General features: G+C 41.7%; 1 protein-coding gene across 1 annotated transcript in view; it reads left to right on the top strand.

Moving 5' to 3' along the window:
- Nucleotides 1–2979: 2979 nt before the first annotated feature.
- The window catches only part of Hopx (HOP homeobox), a 30774-nt gene continuing 15987 nt past the window's right edge, over nucleotides 2980–17766 (top strand). The window contains exon 1 of the mRNA XM_005320032.5: nucleotides 2980–3268. The gene's annotated coding sequence lies outside the window, so the exon portion shown is untranslated. The remainder of the gene's footprint in view (nucleotides 3269–17766) is intronic.

Here is a 17766-nt window from a genome sequence, read left to right as displayed (position 1 = left end):
ATTATGTTTGAGGCATTAATGCTAAGTGCTTTGCATATATTATCATTAATCTTTACAACACATCTCTGAGAAAAATATCATGACTCTCATGTTGCACATAAGGAAACTGAGGCTGAGAGAAGTTGCCCTGGATCACATAGGTGGTGAACACAAGTGAATCCGCATGATTCAAAAGCCTTCACTCTTTCCTGTCCACCAGTCTCCCACTCACTCACCAGGCATATGTTGAGCATCTGCCATTTCCCAGACAGGCTCCTCCCCTGTGCAGCTGAACAACTAGCTTATCTCATCTTTTCTCCCATTTCTTTTGATCTTTGACCATGTAGAAAAGAATGCCCAAGGTCTGTTCTAGAATTCCCAAGAAAAAGTCTAGAACAGCAAATAGAAGGGTAAGAATGAACTATCTGCCTGTGTTCATTTGAAGTTTGTTGACGGCAGAGAGAGGAACTGTGGGAAAGGTGTTTCTAGTTGGCATATTCCAGGCAGTGGCTGAGATAGATGCAAACGTGGATTAGGAAATTCCACTGAAGTATAATAGGCAAGAGGGGGAGTAGGGCAAATGAGTGTTAAAGCATTAAAGTGTTGCTACCTTTGTATAAGTATTTGCAGTATTGGAACCAACGTTTCTAAGAAACCAACATCATCACCGATCCCTTGTGGTACCAAAGCAAGAGCCTGACGGACTGTGTGCTGGTCTCTGGAAATCAGTAGTGACAAAGTTCCAAACCTATAAGGAAAACCCAAAGCAACAACAAAAATGTCACTGAAGCCAGTTACTTCCCTTGTTTGTGAGTCATTGAAATACTTTTAATTTTTCTGAAATGCAGGGCAAGCTTTCCTTCTTAAAAACAAACAAACAAAAATCAAACTGATATGGTGAAACCAAATTACCATGCTCTGAACTAAACTAAAGCAGTTTTGCTTATCATTTAAATGACTTCCTGGATTGGTAGTACTGTTGATAGCACTTTTCTACATCACCCCTATTAACTGCATCCTGAGCTATTTGTCTGAGGAAGATAAATCCTTGCCTTGTGCCCAGTGAAGAAACTATATCATCAGCCTGATTCATTCCTTTTTGCAAATGATGGACTTAGTCAATGTAGTGGCCATTTACTCTGTTCTCAGCAAGAGCAAGGACATGTAAGTGGAAGTCTGCACATGACTTCTGAAAAGATTTTCTACTCTTAACAAGTAAAAAAAAAAAAAAAAAAAAAAAAAACCCAGGCACTTTCCTACTTGTCTTTGGATGTTTTTGCTTAAGGATGTGATGCACGTATCTACTGCATCACATGTCACCATGAGGGGAGACAATGCTGCTTCATTGAGGTCCACAATATAAAAGAGAACAATCTTGGTGACATACAAACTGCTTCTTGGTTTCATCTCAGTGATATGCTGGAAAAGGAAAAATAGCTTGAAGCCAACACATCATTTAGGAGCAAAAGAAATGTATCTGACTGAACCAAGATGAGACTCTATTGTTGCCAAATTCCAAAGGAATTTAGAAGCTGAGCAAATAGCACATATTTATTGAGCATCTTCTATATGCCAAGCACTGTGCTGGATGCTGGGTTACAAGAGTGGACAGAGCAGACAGAGTCATTGTGATCCTGGAAATCATGTTCTGGAAGATGGGTGATAAACAAGCAGAAAAATAAGGATAAGAGGAAACATTCTTAGCTTAAAACAGTCCTCAGTATAAACCCAGACTCTGAAATCAAAGAGATCTGCATTCAAATTTCACCTCCACCATTTACTCTGACCTTGGGAAAGTTCTTTAATCTTTCTGGGTATCAGTTTCTTATGGGCAAGATGTTGATCACCAAGACACTAATTCACAGACTTGTGAGAAATCAGCGAGCAAAGACTCTCTGTGAAGTGCTCCACAAAGAACCTGTCACAATTGTCCTTCTAGATTCTAGAGTGTCATCATCATCGTCATAATTACTAATGCAAATCATTGTGGGTGTCAAGAGATGAACAAGACATAGACCCTGCTCTCAAGAAATCTGGGGGCAAGAATCCAGATCTGTCTATACAACAGTTGGCAGTTACACAACCGAAGAATCTCCTGGTGACCAGGTAGGGTGCTCTTCTCCATACACATATTATAACCATAACCTACCCTCTTTTGTAAGAGGGAAAGAAATATTCTGAATGGTTGCTGCTCTTCTTTCATAATACGGCTACTTTCCCAAGAGAATCAAGTGGGGGGTGCATGTTGGGGTTGCCATTTAAGGGTTTGTGCTTCATATCTGCAAATACACACAGATATCCCCACAAATGATCTCACCAAAGCCTGCCCCTTTCCCTCCTCTTCTCCATATCATGCCCACTTCATGTGTTCAGTGTGCTGCAATTGACTGTTAACTGCTGTATCTAGCTAATAAAAAAGATAAACATGGACCAGCTGAGTCCTCACACCCCCACACACCCTCATTTTTAGAAACAGTTCCAGGGATAGTCACAGGAGACCCTGAGCTCATTCCTTCACCTTTGGTGTGCTTCTTCCTACAGCCTTGCTCACACACTGCCTTTTGATGGGCAATCCCTTGGAGAATCTTTCAACTCTTAGATAGGAATTTCATTAGCAAAGGAAGGGCAGGGGAAAGGAGGAGGACAGCACAGATGCGGACCGGACCAAGAGTGGGTGAAAACAGGGTTTGAAGGGGACCTAAAGTTGTTTCATACTGGCTGCCCTCTCCTTTAATTGTTCCTTTATTTGTACATGCGGTGTCCAGAGGGAAAACCGCTTTTCATTAATTGGGCAATTGTCCAGGCACCGAGCTGGGCATCCCGCCTGCAGAGCTGTGAAGTCAGCCACATCAGTCCTAAGCTTTGAAATGAAGTGACATCTAACAGGAAGCACATTCCAAATAGGGAAGTTAAGGGAAAGGGTCCAGGGTCCTATTTCTCTTCCCCTTCTTCCTGCAGCCGCATCTTCCATCCAATCTTGAAGAGTCTTATTTGGCTAAGTAAGAGGACAGGGATGAGGAGGATGGGAGGAGGGGAGAGTTCCATGGGACTCTCAGAAGTCACCGCCTGGGTATCAAACCTGAATAACCAGGAGAGACGTACCCTCCCCAGGCAGACTGTTTCCCTCCTGCCCACGCTGCAGGTTTTTCAGGTCCTTGTTTGAGCGTGCATTCACAGGGCGTAAACAAAAGTGCTATCAGCAGCCTGCGTCAGCCAGCCAAGCTATTTAAGCAGGCAGGCATCAGCAAACGCAGCTTCCAAACCCAGGGCTCCCCTTGGCCACTTGCACGTAAGTAACTTTCATTCTCTGCCTTTAATGCAGAGAATGAACTTGCATAGAAACTAGACCAAAATGCTGTCGTTACCATGATGATAGCTTTTCTGTTGGAAAAGGGTGGTTGTGAAAGGGAGAATAAAAATGTAATGCTTACCCCCAGCAGGGAGCCAAACCCCCTGCCAACAAACATGCCTGGGGTTGAGCTGACTTTGGATGAAGCAAGGGGGGAGTCCTGTTGGTCTTTTGGCCAGCAGGTGAGGTGTTTTCTTTTTGCTCTCTCCCTATTAAGACACTTTGAAACCAGCATTTGTGTAACTGCCAGATGCGTAGTTTTGTTATTTAGAAACTGATAATTGCTACTGTATATTTCAACCTTTTCTAAGATCAGTTTAAAATTTTTTTTTTTGCATGTGGGATGTACAAGAGGGGCCATCTCTGGATTGAGTAGAGATGGCTTAATGATGAATTTGCAGTGTTACTTAGTATATTTCTTGTTCTCATTATACTTATAAATAACAATGAAAGTATTGATCTTGTTTAAGATTAATAGAAATCCTAAACTCTGGAATTTTCAGGAAATGGAGGTTTATGATAAAAAAAAAATCACTCTGGTATTAAGCTTGGAAGGAAAGCCTTTGAATAAAAGGACTCAACATGCCACACAGCTTAGATGAGAAGATGTGGAAGAGAAGAATGCCAAACGTTCCCAGGCAGTAGACAGCGCCTGGAGTGTTTATCACACCCTGAGGTTAACCCTGTGTAGGCATAACCAGGACCGGGCAGAGAACAAAATACCAGGGAGGCAGGGAGGGAAGAGAAGGAGGGAGTAGATTGCAGAGGATTTATAACTAGACATCATATTTATAAAATGCATGTGGGATATTAAAGGAAGACAGTGTGGCATTCATTCCATAGCTCAGCCATTTGGGTCTAGGATCTAGGGATTAAGAGACTGGCAGAAGCCAAGGATCTTTCCCAGGTATTCAGCCCCCAGCCGCTTCCCCTGTCCTCAACACACATCTAGAAGCTCACTGTCTAGACCCCTGGAAGTCCACAGACCCTAAATTAAGATACCTTGGTTTAAAATCATGCTTTATTTTTTAATTAGGAAGAAGTAGAAAGTTAAAACACTTAACTCGATGGGCACTTCTTGATCACCAAACTGAAGCTATTATAATTTTACAAAGCCCTTTTTTTTTCAATCCAACAAATAATGATTAAGCGGTTTCTCTGAGCAAAGATCAACTGGGGGCTGGGAGGAGGAAAAAAGAAATAAAAGGACCCTGGTCTTGAAATGTAAAGTCCAAGGATGTAATAATAAGAAGCAACAGTATTTACTTAAGATTCAATTTGTAGAAGACACAAACTCATCTGTAGTAGAGGAAGACAGATCAGGGATTGCCAAAGGCATAGGAAATTTGGGGGGCTGACGGATACGTTTGCCATTGTGACTACGGTGACCATTTCTTATTGTGAAAACTTACCACTTTGTATACTATGAACACTAACATTATTTTTTTTTAAGAGAGAGTGAGAGAGGAGAGAGAGAGAGAGAGAGAGAGAGAGAGAGAGAGAGAGAGAGAAAATTTTTTAATATTTATTTTTTAGTATTTGGCGGACACAACATCTTTGTCTGTATGTGGTGCTGAGGATCGAACCCGGGCCGCACGCATGCCAGAGGAGCGTGCTACCGCTTGAGCCACATACCCAGCAACACTAACATTATTAGATGTCAATTACAGCTCAACAATACTATGGCACTACTGTACAATACCGTTCTTTTTTACAATTAAATCAACCAATGTAACATGAAAATAAAATATGAGTAATTTTGGAGAAAACTAAAGACACAAAGTGGAGGAATGAGAGAGTCAGGATATAGACCTTTTAGGACTAGAAAGGTCTGTAGAGATCATCTAACTCAAAGGTTATTGGACCTGGAGAACCTTTTTAAAAACATCAAGACTCAGCCCCACCCCAGGGCAATTAAATCAGCAGCTCTTTGGTCGGCAACTCTGACCTTGGTTATTTTCTTGGTTTTTGTTTGCAGTAAGAGGGTTGGAAACCAGGGCGTCACACATGCTAGGCAAGCCCTTTACCACTCAGCCATGTCACCAGCTCTTTTATTGTATTTTGAGAGGATAGTAAGGCCCAGACAAGGGATGGGGATGGTCCCCCAGCCCCATGACCACTGTGTCCCAGGGTAAGAGAGGCTGGGAAGCCTGGGGAGCACAGTAATGGGAGCTTACAGGATGAGGAAGAGGCTACTCTGGGTCCTCAAAGTCACACTTACAGCTCCGGCTAGGGTATCCAACACCTGCCAAGAGAATTCTTGGAACCCAGAAGTGCTCCAGGCAGCAAGCGGCAAGAATTACTCTGAGCCTCAGAGGTGCATTATTTAAGGATTGTGCTATGAGTCAAAAAGGAGGATGAGAAGGGATATTTCAAAACTATAGCCTCCTTTTGTTCCCTACATAATATCTGGTCTAAGCAAGAAGATAATACTTATTGAAAGATATCTCTGCGGAAGCACAGGGCGCTCTGCTCTGGTGCCCAGCCACGTTCCATTGCCGGTTCAGGAAATGGCACGAGTTCTCAGCATTGGGGTGAGTCTGTCTAGCCCAGGGTCTTTTCATTAGGATGTCCAGAGCAGCCCTGGGCAAAAGCCTGGGTGGGTGACATCTGTCTTTATGACTTGTACCCTTCCTGTCTGTCCCTCCCCACCTGTGTGGGTACTGGGGTATGGGACCACAGTACCTCACTGCACTGCCCTGGCCAGCTGCCATGTTCTAGTGGGTTCCCATCTCCCCTTTCACCCCAGTGTGCCATTTCTGGGGTCTCATTCTCCCAGGGCTTTGCCTACCCATCGTTGGGAAATTAATTAAAGTCATAATGTTAATGGACAATAATTGCTTAATGAGTGATGTCTGTCCCTGGGATATTAAGTAAGTTCCACCCAAATAACATATCTGGGAGTTCTTTGGACTGTTATGTAAACATAATTGCCATCTGAATTCTAAAATGGGGCAATGGGAGAATCGGTTTTAGGTAAAATATATAACCCTACTGGTCAGAATTTTCAAACAACTTGCTGGTAGACAATATACCTAGATTGTGGGTTTTCTATAGAATTCTTCAAATTATATCCTGTATGCAACCATCTCCAGACCATGGACTTGGTTGGATAGATTTCTTTTTCTGAATTATACCACTCTTTGTTAAATGGATTTATACTCATTGGAGGAAGCTACATTTCACTTGTGTTTCTGAAAAAATGAAGAGACCTCCTAAGATCTCTAGAGACAAAATGTCAAGAAATTCTGCTCTCTCTCTTTTTTTATATACTGGGAATTAAACCCAGGGGTGCTTAATCACTGAGCCACATCCCCAGCCCTTTTTATCTTTTTTTTAATTTTGAGACAGGGTCTTGCTAAGTTGCTTAGGGCCTCGCTAAGTTGCTGAGGCTGGCTTTGAACTTGCAATTCTCCCATTTCTGCCTCCCAAGCCACTGGATTACAGGCGGGCGACCGGGCCCAGCATGCTCATAGGGTTTTAAAAACATGAGCTGTTCCCTCTCTGGAGCAGAAGGCAGGCACCAGCAGAGGAGCTTGCCCAACTTTAGTGACCAGGAGCCTTCTTCCTTGAGGACCCATTCTTCCATTCTTATAGGCCAGTCAACCTGTGCATCCTACCCACCCTAGTCCCTGTGGCTCTCCACCCACGACAGCCCTTTTGTCCCATTGTAAAACAGATTACTTCAGCTTGGGACAGCAAGTGGCAGCTGCATTTGACGTGCTCTGCCCTGGAAAAGAGGAGTGTGGTGGAACCAGAGGATCAGCAGTGAGAGCTGTGCTGGGGAGGAGAGGGCGGAGGTGAAGCTCCATCCCCAGCCCTGGGGACTGGACACTGTGCTCTGGTGAAAGGACTGGTTTCCATTGGCTTTGGGGTGATAGCCAACTCTGGTTTAATGCTACTGTTGTTAAGTCAAATGCTACTTCCTGTCGTTCAGAGTTTCACCAAAAATAAAAATAATAATAATTTTTTTAGCAAGTGATAGGTTTATACTGCTGAAAAAATAGGTTTTGTATCCAAGGAGAATGTCCTCCTTGGATAACTTTTCTTTGAACATTTCCCCTTCTCTTTTATTTTTAGATTCTTTCAGTGTGGAATGGCTTAGTTCAAAGGGTCACTTGGACTTTTTTTTTTAACAGGCTATGCTATGATCTAACCTGAATTAAGTGTTGAATGTTGCTGATGGTTTCCTCGGGCATCTAAATTATCAAGTAAATGGGGGTGGTAGACAGCAGAAAGGTGACCTGTGGCCTGGAGGGATGGATAAAGCACCAACCTGCAAGGTTAAAAACTGACCCCTGAGGGTCCGAGGCAATGCCTGTCCTCCTGGGTTCCATTCATCCCTCCTGATTACCTGAAGCATGCTGGTGGGGATGCGGGTGAGTCCCACACTGCAAGTGGCAGGAGGCTGTGTCCTACGGAAGCGGGTGCATCTGCTGCCCCCTGGCCCTGCTCACCAGGCTGCCCTGGCTTTCAGTGGCCCTGGTGTGGATTTGGCATTCCAGTGGTGTGGATGCTGAACACATGTGGGATTTGAGGTGTGTGAGTGTGCAACCAAGCAGGTGCGGGATAGGCTGTGCCTTTCAGTTGCTGGGAAATGCCTATATCAATCTTTCAGTCCCAATCCTCCACATAACTGGCGGAAGATGGTCCAGCTCAGGGAGCAAAGCACTGGCCTGGTGCTCAGGAGCAGCCTGAGAACCCTATTTTCTCATCTGTAATAGAATTTTAAAACAGGAAGAAGCCCAAAAGATTAATCACCCAAGTGGGATTATTAATAGTACCCCCTTTCACTCTCAAAACACCTGGCCTGACCCATAATCTATCTGATCACCCACGAGCACAGTCCATGAAGGTACGAGAGAGCACGCTCGCTTGCATGGAATCGTAGGATTTAGTTGGCCTGGCTCTGGGACCCCGGCCGCCCCACACCTCAGTCTAGCCTCTGTGACGAGTCATTGACTCCCCCTATGCTCAGGTCCCCTATGGGAAGCCTGGTACCCATACTGCCCAGACTGAGAACTGGTTATTTATGTTGGCTCATCATCAGGAAGTTCAGAGTATATGTGGGGACTCAAGGAATTATTCATCACATGGTCAAGTTACTCTGTTTGCTTTAGGCTCTTATGAGCTCTTGGACATGTTTGGGTAGCAATACAAGCTCTGTTAAAAATAGGGAAAGCAGTTTTTATCTATGCCACCATAATTTGTTATAATATGCCTTTGGTGGTGTTGATAAAATGTGATCCAACGTGAAAACCCTGCCAGGTCATTTTCAAATAACTGTTCTGCCCTTGTATATTAAAAGGAAAGAAAGAAAAAAACCTGAGACAGATGGTGATCCATTCTGATCTTAGTATATACTGAGCAGGAAGCTAATGACAGTCATTCTAGCCATTGGATCTAGAAGGGATCAAGATGGAAATTTCCTGGAATTCTTCAGTCCTGACAGATCTGCTTACATAGTGAGTCTCTGCTGATGTTTTTCCCTTTCCTTCCTGTGTGGCGTCTCCCTAAGGAAATTTACATAAACAATTTTCCTTAGTACTTGTATCCCCCCAGCCCTTTCTAAATTTCTAGTCTACCAGTGCCTGGGAGAAATCGGTTTTATAAAAACCTTCCGTAATGAATGCTGGGAGTATCGTAACTTTATCAAGTCTTCTCACTCTTCACCCTTTGGAGCTGGCTACAACTGGGATTTATAAAGAAACAGGGAAAACAGTAGGAGGTCACTCCCCCTTGGATTAGGTCATCCACCTAGTTCTGGGCTCCACAACTGAAAAGGGAGGAGAGTCCTTGGAACTAGTTCAAAAGAGCTCCTCCATGACTAAACGCAATAAAAGCACATCTAGAAAGAGCAGCGAGAGGCCCTGGTGTGATTCAGCTTGGACAAGAGAAAGCTAAAGGACCTTTTAATGGTGATGTTGAAAAGCATGGAGGTCAATGGCCAGCCTCTTCATCTTGTCCTTTGAGGGTAAAAACCAAGCCCAGGGATGGGTGTGTGCTGCAGCACGAGGGACATTGAGCAAGCCACAAAGTAGCCCCTCATTGTGAAAAAAATATTTTGGGAAGAATTACACAGGCCTCTCTGGAAGATGGGGCAATCCATTCCCTTTTAATGAAGTGTTTTTTTGTTTGTTTACTCTTTGCTTTGGCCTCTAGGCTTACATTAACACATTTCTTAATTCAGATTATATCTAAGGTTTTGTACCTCATTCTTGTTTCCTCCTCCCTTGCTCTCTCCTTCATCTCTCTGTTGAGCTCCATGCTGGTTTTTTTTTTTTTTTTTTGAGAGAGAGCCATGTATGTCACTGATAATTCTAATATATTGTTTTACACTACTTATTATTAGTCTGTCATTCATGGAATAGGTAAGTAAATAGAACTTGTCCTCTGGTGTTGGCCATCTCTCCTGCCCCTGATTCCCACAAATGATGCTGTGATGCATATCCTCAAACATATGCTCCCTGCCCTTCAGATCTGGCTGTTGGGAGGGAAAGGTGCAGGATAAGTGGCTTGTGTGTCCTTTAGCAATAAAGGAGAGATATGACATCACAAGTCCTTTTTTAAACATTTAGGAACTGTTCTGGATTCCTTAACATTTTAATAAGAGACAGAGTGGCAAAAGTAATTTTATGGAACTTAGAGATATTTAGTTGTCCCCCTCCTCCATTTTATTTGTTTGTTGGTTGGTCCTAGGGATTGAACCCAAGGCCTTGCACATAGTAGGCCAGTGCTCTGCCACTAAGCTGTACCCCAGCCCCATTTTCCTTTTTTGATCTCATTTTCTTAAACTTGGATTCATCTATCCTAGAAGCATTTCATTTTTCCCACATAGGTCATAGATGATCTTGAGCAAAGCAAATGAAATGTTCTAAGAAATCATATGGCTTCTTCTGAGGTTAGGCAAAGTTTCTAAAATGTTTTGCCATTTTAACAATCGCAAATTTGATGTCATTCAGGTTGCCCAATATTACATCCTGCCCATTATTATATCCCAGGTCAGTGGGAAAGCTGGAGTAGTACATTGTATTTATATAGTTTTATAATTGATACTTCCATTCATAAACTTAATCCATCTCAATGAATCCTATGCTGTGAGACAGGTGGGGTAGGATGATAACAATGGGAGATGAAGAAATGAAGTTCCAAAGCAATTGTGAGCTGTCCAAAGTCGATTGGAAAAGAAAGCAAAAAAGCTGGAAGGCAGTTTCGGGTTTCCTGAAGCTCCATCTAGTCTCTTTGTGAAACATGTCTAATGCTTAGAAGGGTGATCTATTATAAATTCAGAGTTATGCTCTAAGCAGGTAGTGTATCTGTCCCTTTCAATCATTTTGTGATGTTAACGAGTAAGTTAAAGCTATGCACCTCTGTTTGTTCACCCATATAACTATGTATTGCAGCAAAAAGTAGTATGGGTGTTTGGACTTTGGCACAATTTGGAATTCTATCAGGTACCGCTGTGTGTCACTTTATCCGTTACTTAATTGTAGTCAATAAAATAAGAATGGTCGTTGGATCATAAAAAATCATTGATTAAAGAATTTTTATACAAATTTACCAGTCCAGTCTTTCAAAGAATCTCTTCTGGACTTCTCAAAATTCACAAAGCATCCAAGGAAGCTATGCCTGCTTGCTTTAGGCAGAGTACAAAGCCTAAGAAAGGGCACACCCTGGCAGTATAAGAGCCTATTGTTCATGATATCACACAGGTCCCTAAATTTCTTACCATGGAATTTGGGCTAGGGCAAAAATACTGTAGAACCCAGCATAGATTCTCAAACAAATAAATTATGGTTTCACATTCCCAGAATTACAAATGATTATCCCTTTACAAAGCCAGGCAGTGGGAATGAGAATATTTTGGGAAAGAAGCTCTAAGTTTTTAACATTCTAAGGTGACTGGATGGTGACAGGACAATCAGACAAGTTTATCTACTTGATTCTCAATTATCTGTGAGTGACTTATCTTTATTAGATGTTTTTGGAACACCAGACTGATTTCTAACATCGGCATCTATGTTTCTCAGTATGCAACAAATACGTCTCCCTACCTTGCAGTCTGTTGGTCTAATTAAGCTAACACTCTTCTGAACAAAACATGACAAGGAAGTCAAAGGGTAACCAAAGGTTAATAATATCCTCCAAAAACAATAAAAGTATATTTATTAGCTACCATTTTTAATTATTTGGGCCATTTTTCCTCTACCCGAACTATTTAAAAAGTTTGATCTTTTGGTTATTTGCTTCCACACTTAGTCATGCAAGTTTCTCTTTGGCTTTAATGGTTCTCTTTAGCAAATATTGAGAATTTTACCCCAGGGCAGAAATCTATTTGTCTGATTTCTTGGTGCATTGGGTCAACAGACATTTTCAGAGAGGCTATTTGATCATTCAGTTTGCTTCCCAAACCTCATCCCTTCTGTATGATCTGGTTTGAAAAGCCCTGTGCACGTGGCAGGGCCCCATAGAAATCTCCAGGACACACTGTTTTTGTTCCTGTTTATATTTGATCATAGGACTGAACTCTGTTTGAGGTGTAATAGATATTCATGCCTATTAAGCATCAGCAGGACACACCAACAATCCCACAGCAGGCAGAGGCCCAAGCATTATTCATCCTGCCAGGCAATTTCTACCTCAAATTGCAAAAAAAAAAAAAGAAAGGTCAGGAAATTTGAAGCTATCGTCTATCCTCTTACCTTTAACAACAGAGCTGCAGTGTCGTCTTTCCTTAAGACTAAAAAACAGCCTCTTCTTCATCTATGTTATTCTGTTCTCTAAGGGCCTCACAGGTCTAAATTTTGCTGATCCATAACAGCAGCAAAAATGTCCAAGTTCAACAGGAATCTTTACCATCTCAAACTGAAGTGAGGAATTTAGAATCTTATATATAATAAGGGGACTCAATGTCCAGGCTGGCCCTGAATGCTCCTGGTGTCTGCCTGTTATAGTGGTGTATGTATTCAGAACATTCCATTTATTCTTAAATGTTCTGGGTTAGATGACAAATTATATGGCCACCTTAATTTAACAGACAGGCTGAATATTAAAAAGCACAGGGGTTCCAAATTTTTCAGTCTTCTCAGTTGTCCTTTGAAGAAGGAACTGGGCACAAAGTGTTCAGCATACAAGGACAGAGCTCAGAATGGGCCTGTCTACTCCCTTTCTTAGGTCAATGACATCGGTAAACTGTTGATGAGGAAGAACATGATAATTTAGAACCCAGGCCACACCAATCCTCAGAATTTTTAGGAGAGGAATGATATCACTGTCACATTGCCCAACACTATTGCTTCTCTGTATTAAGTAAATTGCCGGACACTGTTGCACACATTTGTGTTACCAGAAATGTGGGAGGCTGAGGCAGGAGGATCACAGGTTCAAAGCCATCCTCAGCAACTTAGCAAGGCCCTAAGCAACTTAGTGAGATCCTGTCTCTAAATAAAGAATAAGAAGAACTCAAACCCTAATACAAAGAAAAAAGTGATTATAACACTTGTAGAAATGTATACATCATTTTACACTTTTCTGATTTGTGTTTCATGAGCATCCACCACTGGATCACTACTGGAGTAAACAGGCAAGAAAGGAAATTCCTAGCCACATTTTACAGACAGGAGAACTAAGTTTAAATAAGCCAAATGACCCAGCCAAGGTCATGTGATGACTAAGTGGAGGAGTTAAAATTGAAACTCAGCTGAGTCCTCACCCAGTGCCCCCATTCCTCCCACAGTTTAACGGTCTCACTCATTAGTGAGAATTTAAAATGTATCCCCTGCTATTCCTGTGAAACTATCCATTGCAGACACACAAACGTCCCCTCTGTGACTAGTGCCACATACCCAAAAGCCCCTAGTTTCCAGCTGCTGTGAGCTCTGGTCAGCAACTAAACTGTCCTCGTGTGACAGTGCTCCTTGGTGTCTGGCTCAGGGAACGTGACCCACAAAATCTTTCCTATTCTCTTCCTTGAGGCACTTTGAATGGAAGAATGAGCAGCAGGGCAAAATGCAAAGTAACTGGTGTTTTCTTTATTGCCCACAGTGAGCATCATTAATCACATATTAGACAATGAAAGTCTCACATCAACACTCCACAGTCCCCATCACTGTCCTGTCTTCCTCTCATCCTTCCCTCTCTGACACAAGCACAGCTCTAATTATAATGCTTTTATATAAAGCTAAAGAAAAACCTACTTCTTGACGTGAAAATAAGCTCTAATCAGCATGAATTCAGTAAGTACTTAGTAATCAATTTTGATGGACTCTTCTGGAAACTTGACACACATCACAATTTTGCTGCAAGCGTTTGGTATCTTCAAAAATCCCCTGAAAGTCCCGTCCATACCTGCATCCAAACCTCCTTTCCCTATATCAGGTTTCAATTAAAACAGCTTTTTCATAAGCATCTTCCAAATAAATAACTTCTTATTCAATGTCACTAAGATATTTTAACAGGACTATTTTCTTTTATAGTTACAAATATGTAGTAAACCCCATCCCCAGCTCTGTGTGTTAGCCTGGAATTCTATCTACATTTAAAATGTTCTTTACAAAGAAAACTTTTTCTGAATTCATGGACTTTGGGAAAAGCAGCCTGTTTCCAAAATGGAGATTTTCTCCAAGGGAATTATGGAAACGGCATTGGCCTCCTTCATGTGCCCATTTATTTCTAAAAAGGTAGGCTAGAGTCTCCACTTATTTCACAACATACTCAAAGAAGAAACTAAAACTTTGTTATTCTCTGTCATCATTTTCCCATATTGTCACATACAAGATTAAAACAGGAGTTGGGTTCTCAATGAGAAGAACTCAGTGTGTAAGCAAGGAATTCACAGTTAATCAATGATTCATGGTTGGAAGCCATTCACAGATGCCCTCCCCTCCAATAACTTCTTCTTTTTTTAATAGTATCTTCTTGTTTTCTGAAGGGATCTAGAAAGTCTATATCACTGGGAATTTTGTTTTGGGAGGATCCTTAATTCAATAAAATTCTTCCCATCTAAGTATTAAGTATTAAGCAATGGTCACTAAGCTCCTACTGGTGCGGTGGAAGTTATTAACCTCTCTATTCCATTCCAGTGGCTGCTGTAACTTTTTCTCATTTATACATTATTTACTAATGTCCTCTTTCAACTCTGCCTATACCAATGAAAGAAGAGTGTGAGGGGAAGCAAAGCCAGCCAAGCGGGTGGTGCTGGTGGTATTAATGGAAATTACTGGCTGAGCCATTGGATCACCAAAATTGAGAAATATGCCACAGAAAGGAAGTGTGGCTCCCATGAGAGCCAGGGCACTGTCCTGCTCCTGACCCTGGTGGCACCACCCAGTTCTGCTGTCCCTTTAACCACAGCCACCCAACAAGGATCTTCATCTACGTAGCTGCTCAGTACAAAGAGGAAATGCAGTGTAGTGTTTAAGAAAGTAGATGCAGAAGTCAGACTATCTGAGTTTGAATCTCCATTTTTCACTTATGAGATTTGTGATTTGGGGGAAGTTGTATCCATCTCCTTGGGTAAGGTGTATAATTTCCATCTGTGCCAGTTTGCACGGGTGTGAGATGCAGAGGGGCATGCCTGTCACAGAGAGTCACCGTTCCTCTGATGATTAAATGAATTAGTTCAGCGAAGGCACTTGGGACAGTGCCTAGCACATGGTAATGAATAACTTTTGCTATTAAATAATACTATTGCTATTAAAACAGGGGTGGTATTTCTGTATGAATCGACTCTATGTTGTTGGGGGTACTGAGGATGGAAAGATATCAAAAGCTATAGAGTTCTTTCTATGTTTATCCTTTGGCTAGTCTTAGTTGTTAAAAACACAGAGCAGTCTTTTCGTAAGTTATATACCATCCAAGTCACATCAGATGCCATTGTTTAAGCTCTGTTCAGCAGACACCAAAAGACCACCTATTAAATGCCAAATACTCTTTTTTTTTTTTTTGTACCAGAGATTGAACCCAGGGGCACTTAACCACTGAGTCATATCACCAGCCCTTTTTTGTATTTTTCTTAGAGATAGGGTCTAAGTTGCTAAGGGCCTCCCTAAATTGCTGAGGCTGACTTTGAACTCACAATCCCTCTGTTTCAGCCTCCTGAATGGCTGGAATTACAGGTATATACCACCATGCCCAGCCAGATACTCTTATGAATGTTGAGGAGACACAAATGTATAAAAGTGAACACAGCCTCCACAGAAGATTATAAAATTTGGTGGGGAAAACAGGCCCATGAATAAGTTATTTCTAAACAATTTCAGTGTGGTCATTATTCTCAAAAAACTTCTCAATTCACTAATTCATAGAATATTTGTTCCTGCTTATTATTATTATCTTTTTTTACTACTCCTGTCTTATTAATACGTCCTTGTTCATAGATTTATGAAGTGGTGGTGAAGAATAGGCAAAGAAATCGCTATTTCAGTGAAAATGCCAACAATAATGAAATATAACCAGTGCACCAAGCAGAGAAGAGATGCTGAGTCCCCCGCATCCACCTGTCAGTCTGGAGATCTTCCTCCAGGCATGCATTTTATAAGGAAGCAACATATGCAGCATTTGTTTTTTTTAAAAAACAGGTTCTAATTTCAATCAATGTACTTTACCATTCTGGAAAGATAAAAAAAAATATCATAAGTGAAATTTAGAAACAGTTCTTACCAGTTTCCCAACCTGGAGATGAGTCACTTACAGTAGCCCACAGCCATTTAAAGAATAATAATCTGGGGTTGGGGATTTAGCTCAGCAGCAGAGTACTTGCCTAGCACATGCAAGGCCCTGAGTTCTGTCCTTGGTCCTGAGGGGTGCGGGGAACAATAATCTATTTCATAAGCAAGCGCTTTACACTTTAGAGAAATGCCCCTATAATACTATGTGAACTCTACAACAAAGTTGTAAGCTGGGCAAAGGTGTGTGTTATTATAGCCTTTCTTTACTTGAGAGAAATGGGAGCTTGCAAATGATATTTCAAGTGATTAGTACTTGGTGCTTCTAAATATTCAACCAAAAGGTCAGTATGGAAAAAATACTATATTAACTCACATTTCATTTTGCTCTTAATTCTACTGTTTCTTAGAGCCAGGGGGTCTCCAAGGCAAGAGGAAAGCTAACTTAAAGAGGAGGAGGACAGGAAAATAGCAAGGTGAATAATTAGCAACTCTGCAGGGCACATACTAAAAAAGCATCAGAGGGCTGGGGTTGTGGCTCAGGGGTAGAGCACCTGCCTAGCATGTGCAAGGCCCTGGGTTCAATCCTCAGCACCACATAAAAACAAATAAATAAAATAGAGGTATTGTGTCCAATTACAACTAAAAAATATTTATTTACAAAAGCATCATAAATGCAGAAGTGAAAAATCTTTAAAAGACAGTACTTTATATTTTTAAGATATGGATTAACAACTAAAATATACAATCCACAGCAGGGCTAAAACTACCCTTGCCTGACAAACCTTGCAGGAATAAGGTACTTGGGAAGGTCTGGTCACTGGTGGCCCATTGGAGTGGTTTGAATTTTAGTAAGTATTTCAGTCTTCCTGCCTCACAGTCAAGCCCAGAATATCCCAAGAGGACAGATGCTCCACTTGGGAATTCCCATGGTTCTGCCTGTGCCTGTACCCGTTTCACAGGCTTAAAGTTAAGAATACGGACACTCCAGGACAAACTTGAACAATCTCCCCAAGTTATCTGTACCTCCATTTCCTCATCCATCAAATGGAGTAAGAACAAACCTTGAAACAAACCTCAGTTGTCTGATGTCAAGAGATGCATGGAAGTTGGCAAGACTGCTTGCTGAGAAGCTGAAAGAGAGAGACTGGAGAGGCCACAGCCGGCCAGCAACTGCCCAGCCCACACTGGCACCACCTGCATCCAATTCTTTACTAAAATGACAGAGGAAGCCGGATGAAGTGGTGGTCACATGTAATCCCAGGCAACTCCAGGAGGATTGCAAGTTCAAGACCAGCCTTAGCAATTTAGTGAGACCCTCCCTCAAAATAAAAAATAAAAAAAATTGGGGATGTAGCTCAGTGGTTAAATGTCCCTGAGTTTTACCCCCAGTACTACTACTACTAATAATAATAATGATAAAATGATAGAGGATGGCCATGTTAAAGCTCAAAGATCCAAATGGATTCAGCGATAGCTTAGGATTTCTGACATCAGTAGAGCATGTCTGTGGGGGCGTAAATCAATTTTGATGATAACAAAGCCTTGATTTACCATTATTGCCATAGCCAAAAAAAAAGGTAGAATCCTTAGTCTCCCCCTGACATGTAGAAAGTTAGTTAACCTCTCTTGACTGCAAAACAGGACTAATTTCATTTTCATTTCTAAGAGAAGAATGTGAGAGAAACTGAAATGACTAATATCAACCTGCTGGTGGCCTGGAGCTCCATGCACTGCATACAAACCTTTGAGCATGCTGAGTGCACATGGACA

This window comes from Ictidomys tridecemlineatus, chromosome 9 (genome assembly GCF_052094955.1).
Source record: "Ictidomys tridecemlineatus isolate mIctTri1 chromosome 9, mIctTri1.hap1, whole genome shotgun sequence".
NCBI classification, from domain to species: domain Eukaryota; kingdom Metazoa; phylum Chordata; class Mammalia; order Rodentia; family Sciuridae; genus Ictidomys; species Ictidomys tridecemlineatus.
This window is presented reverse-complemented; position numbering and strand designations above follow the sequence as displayed.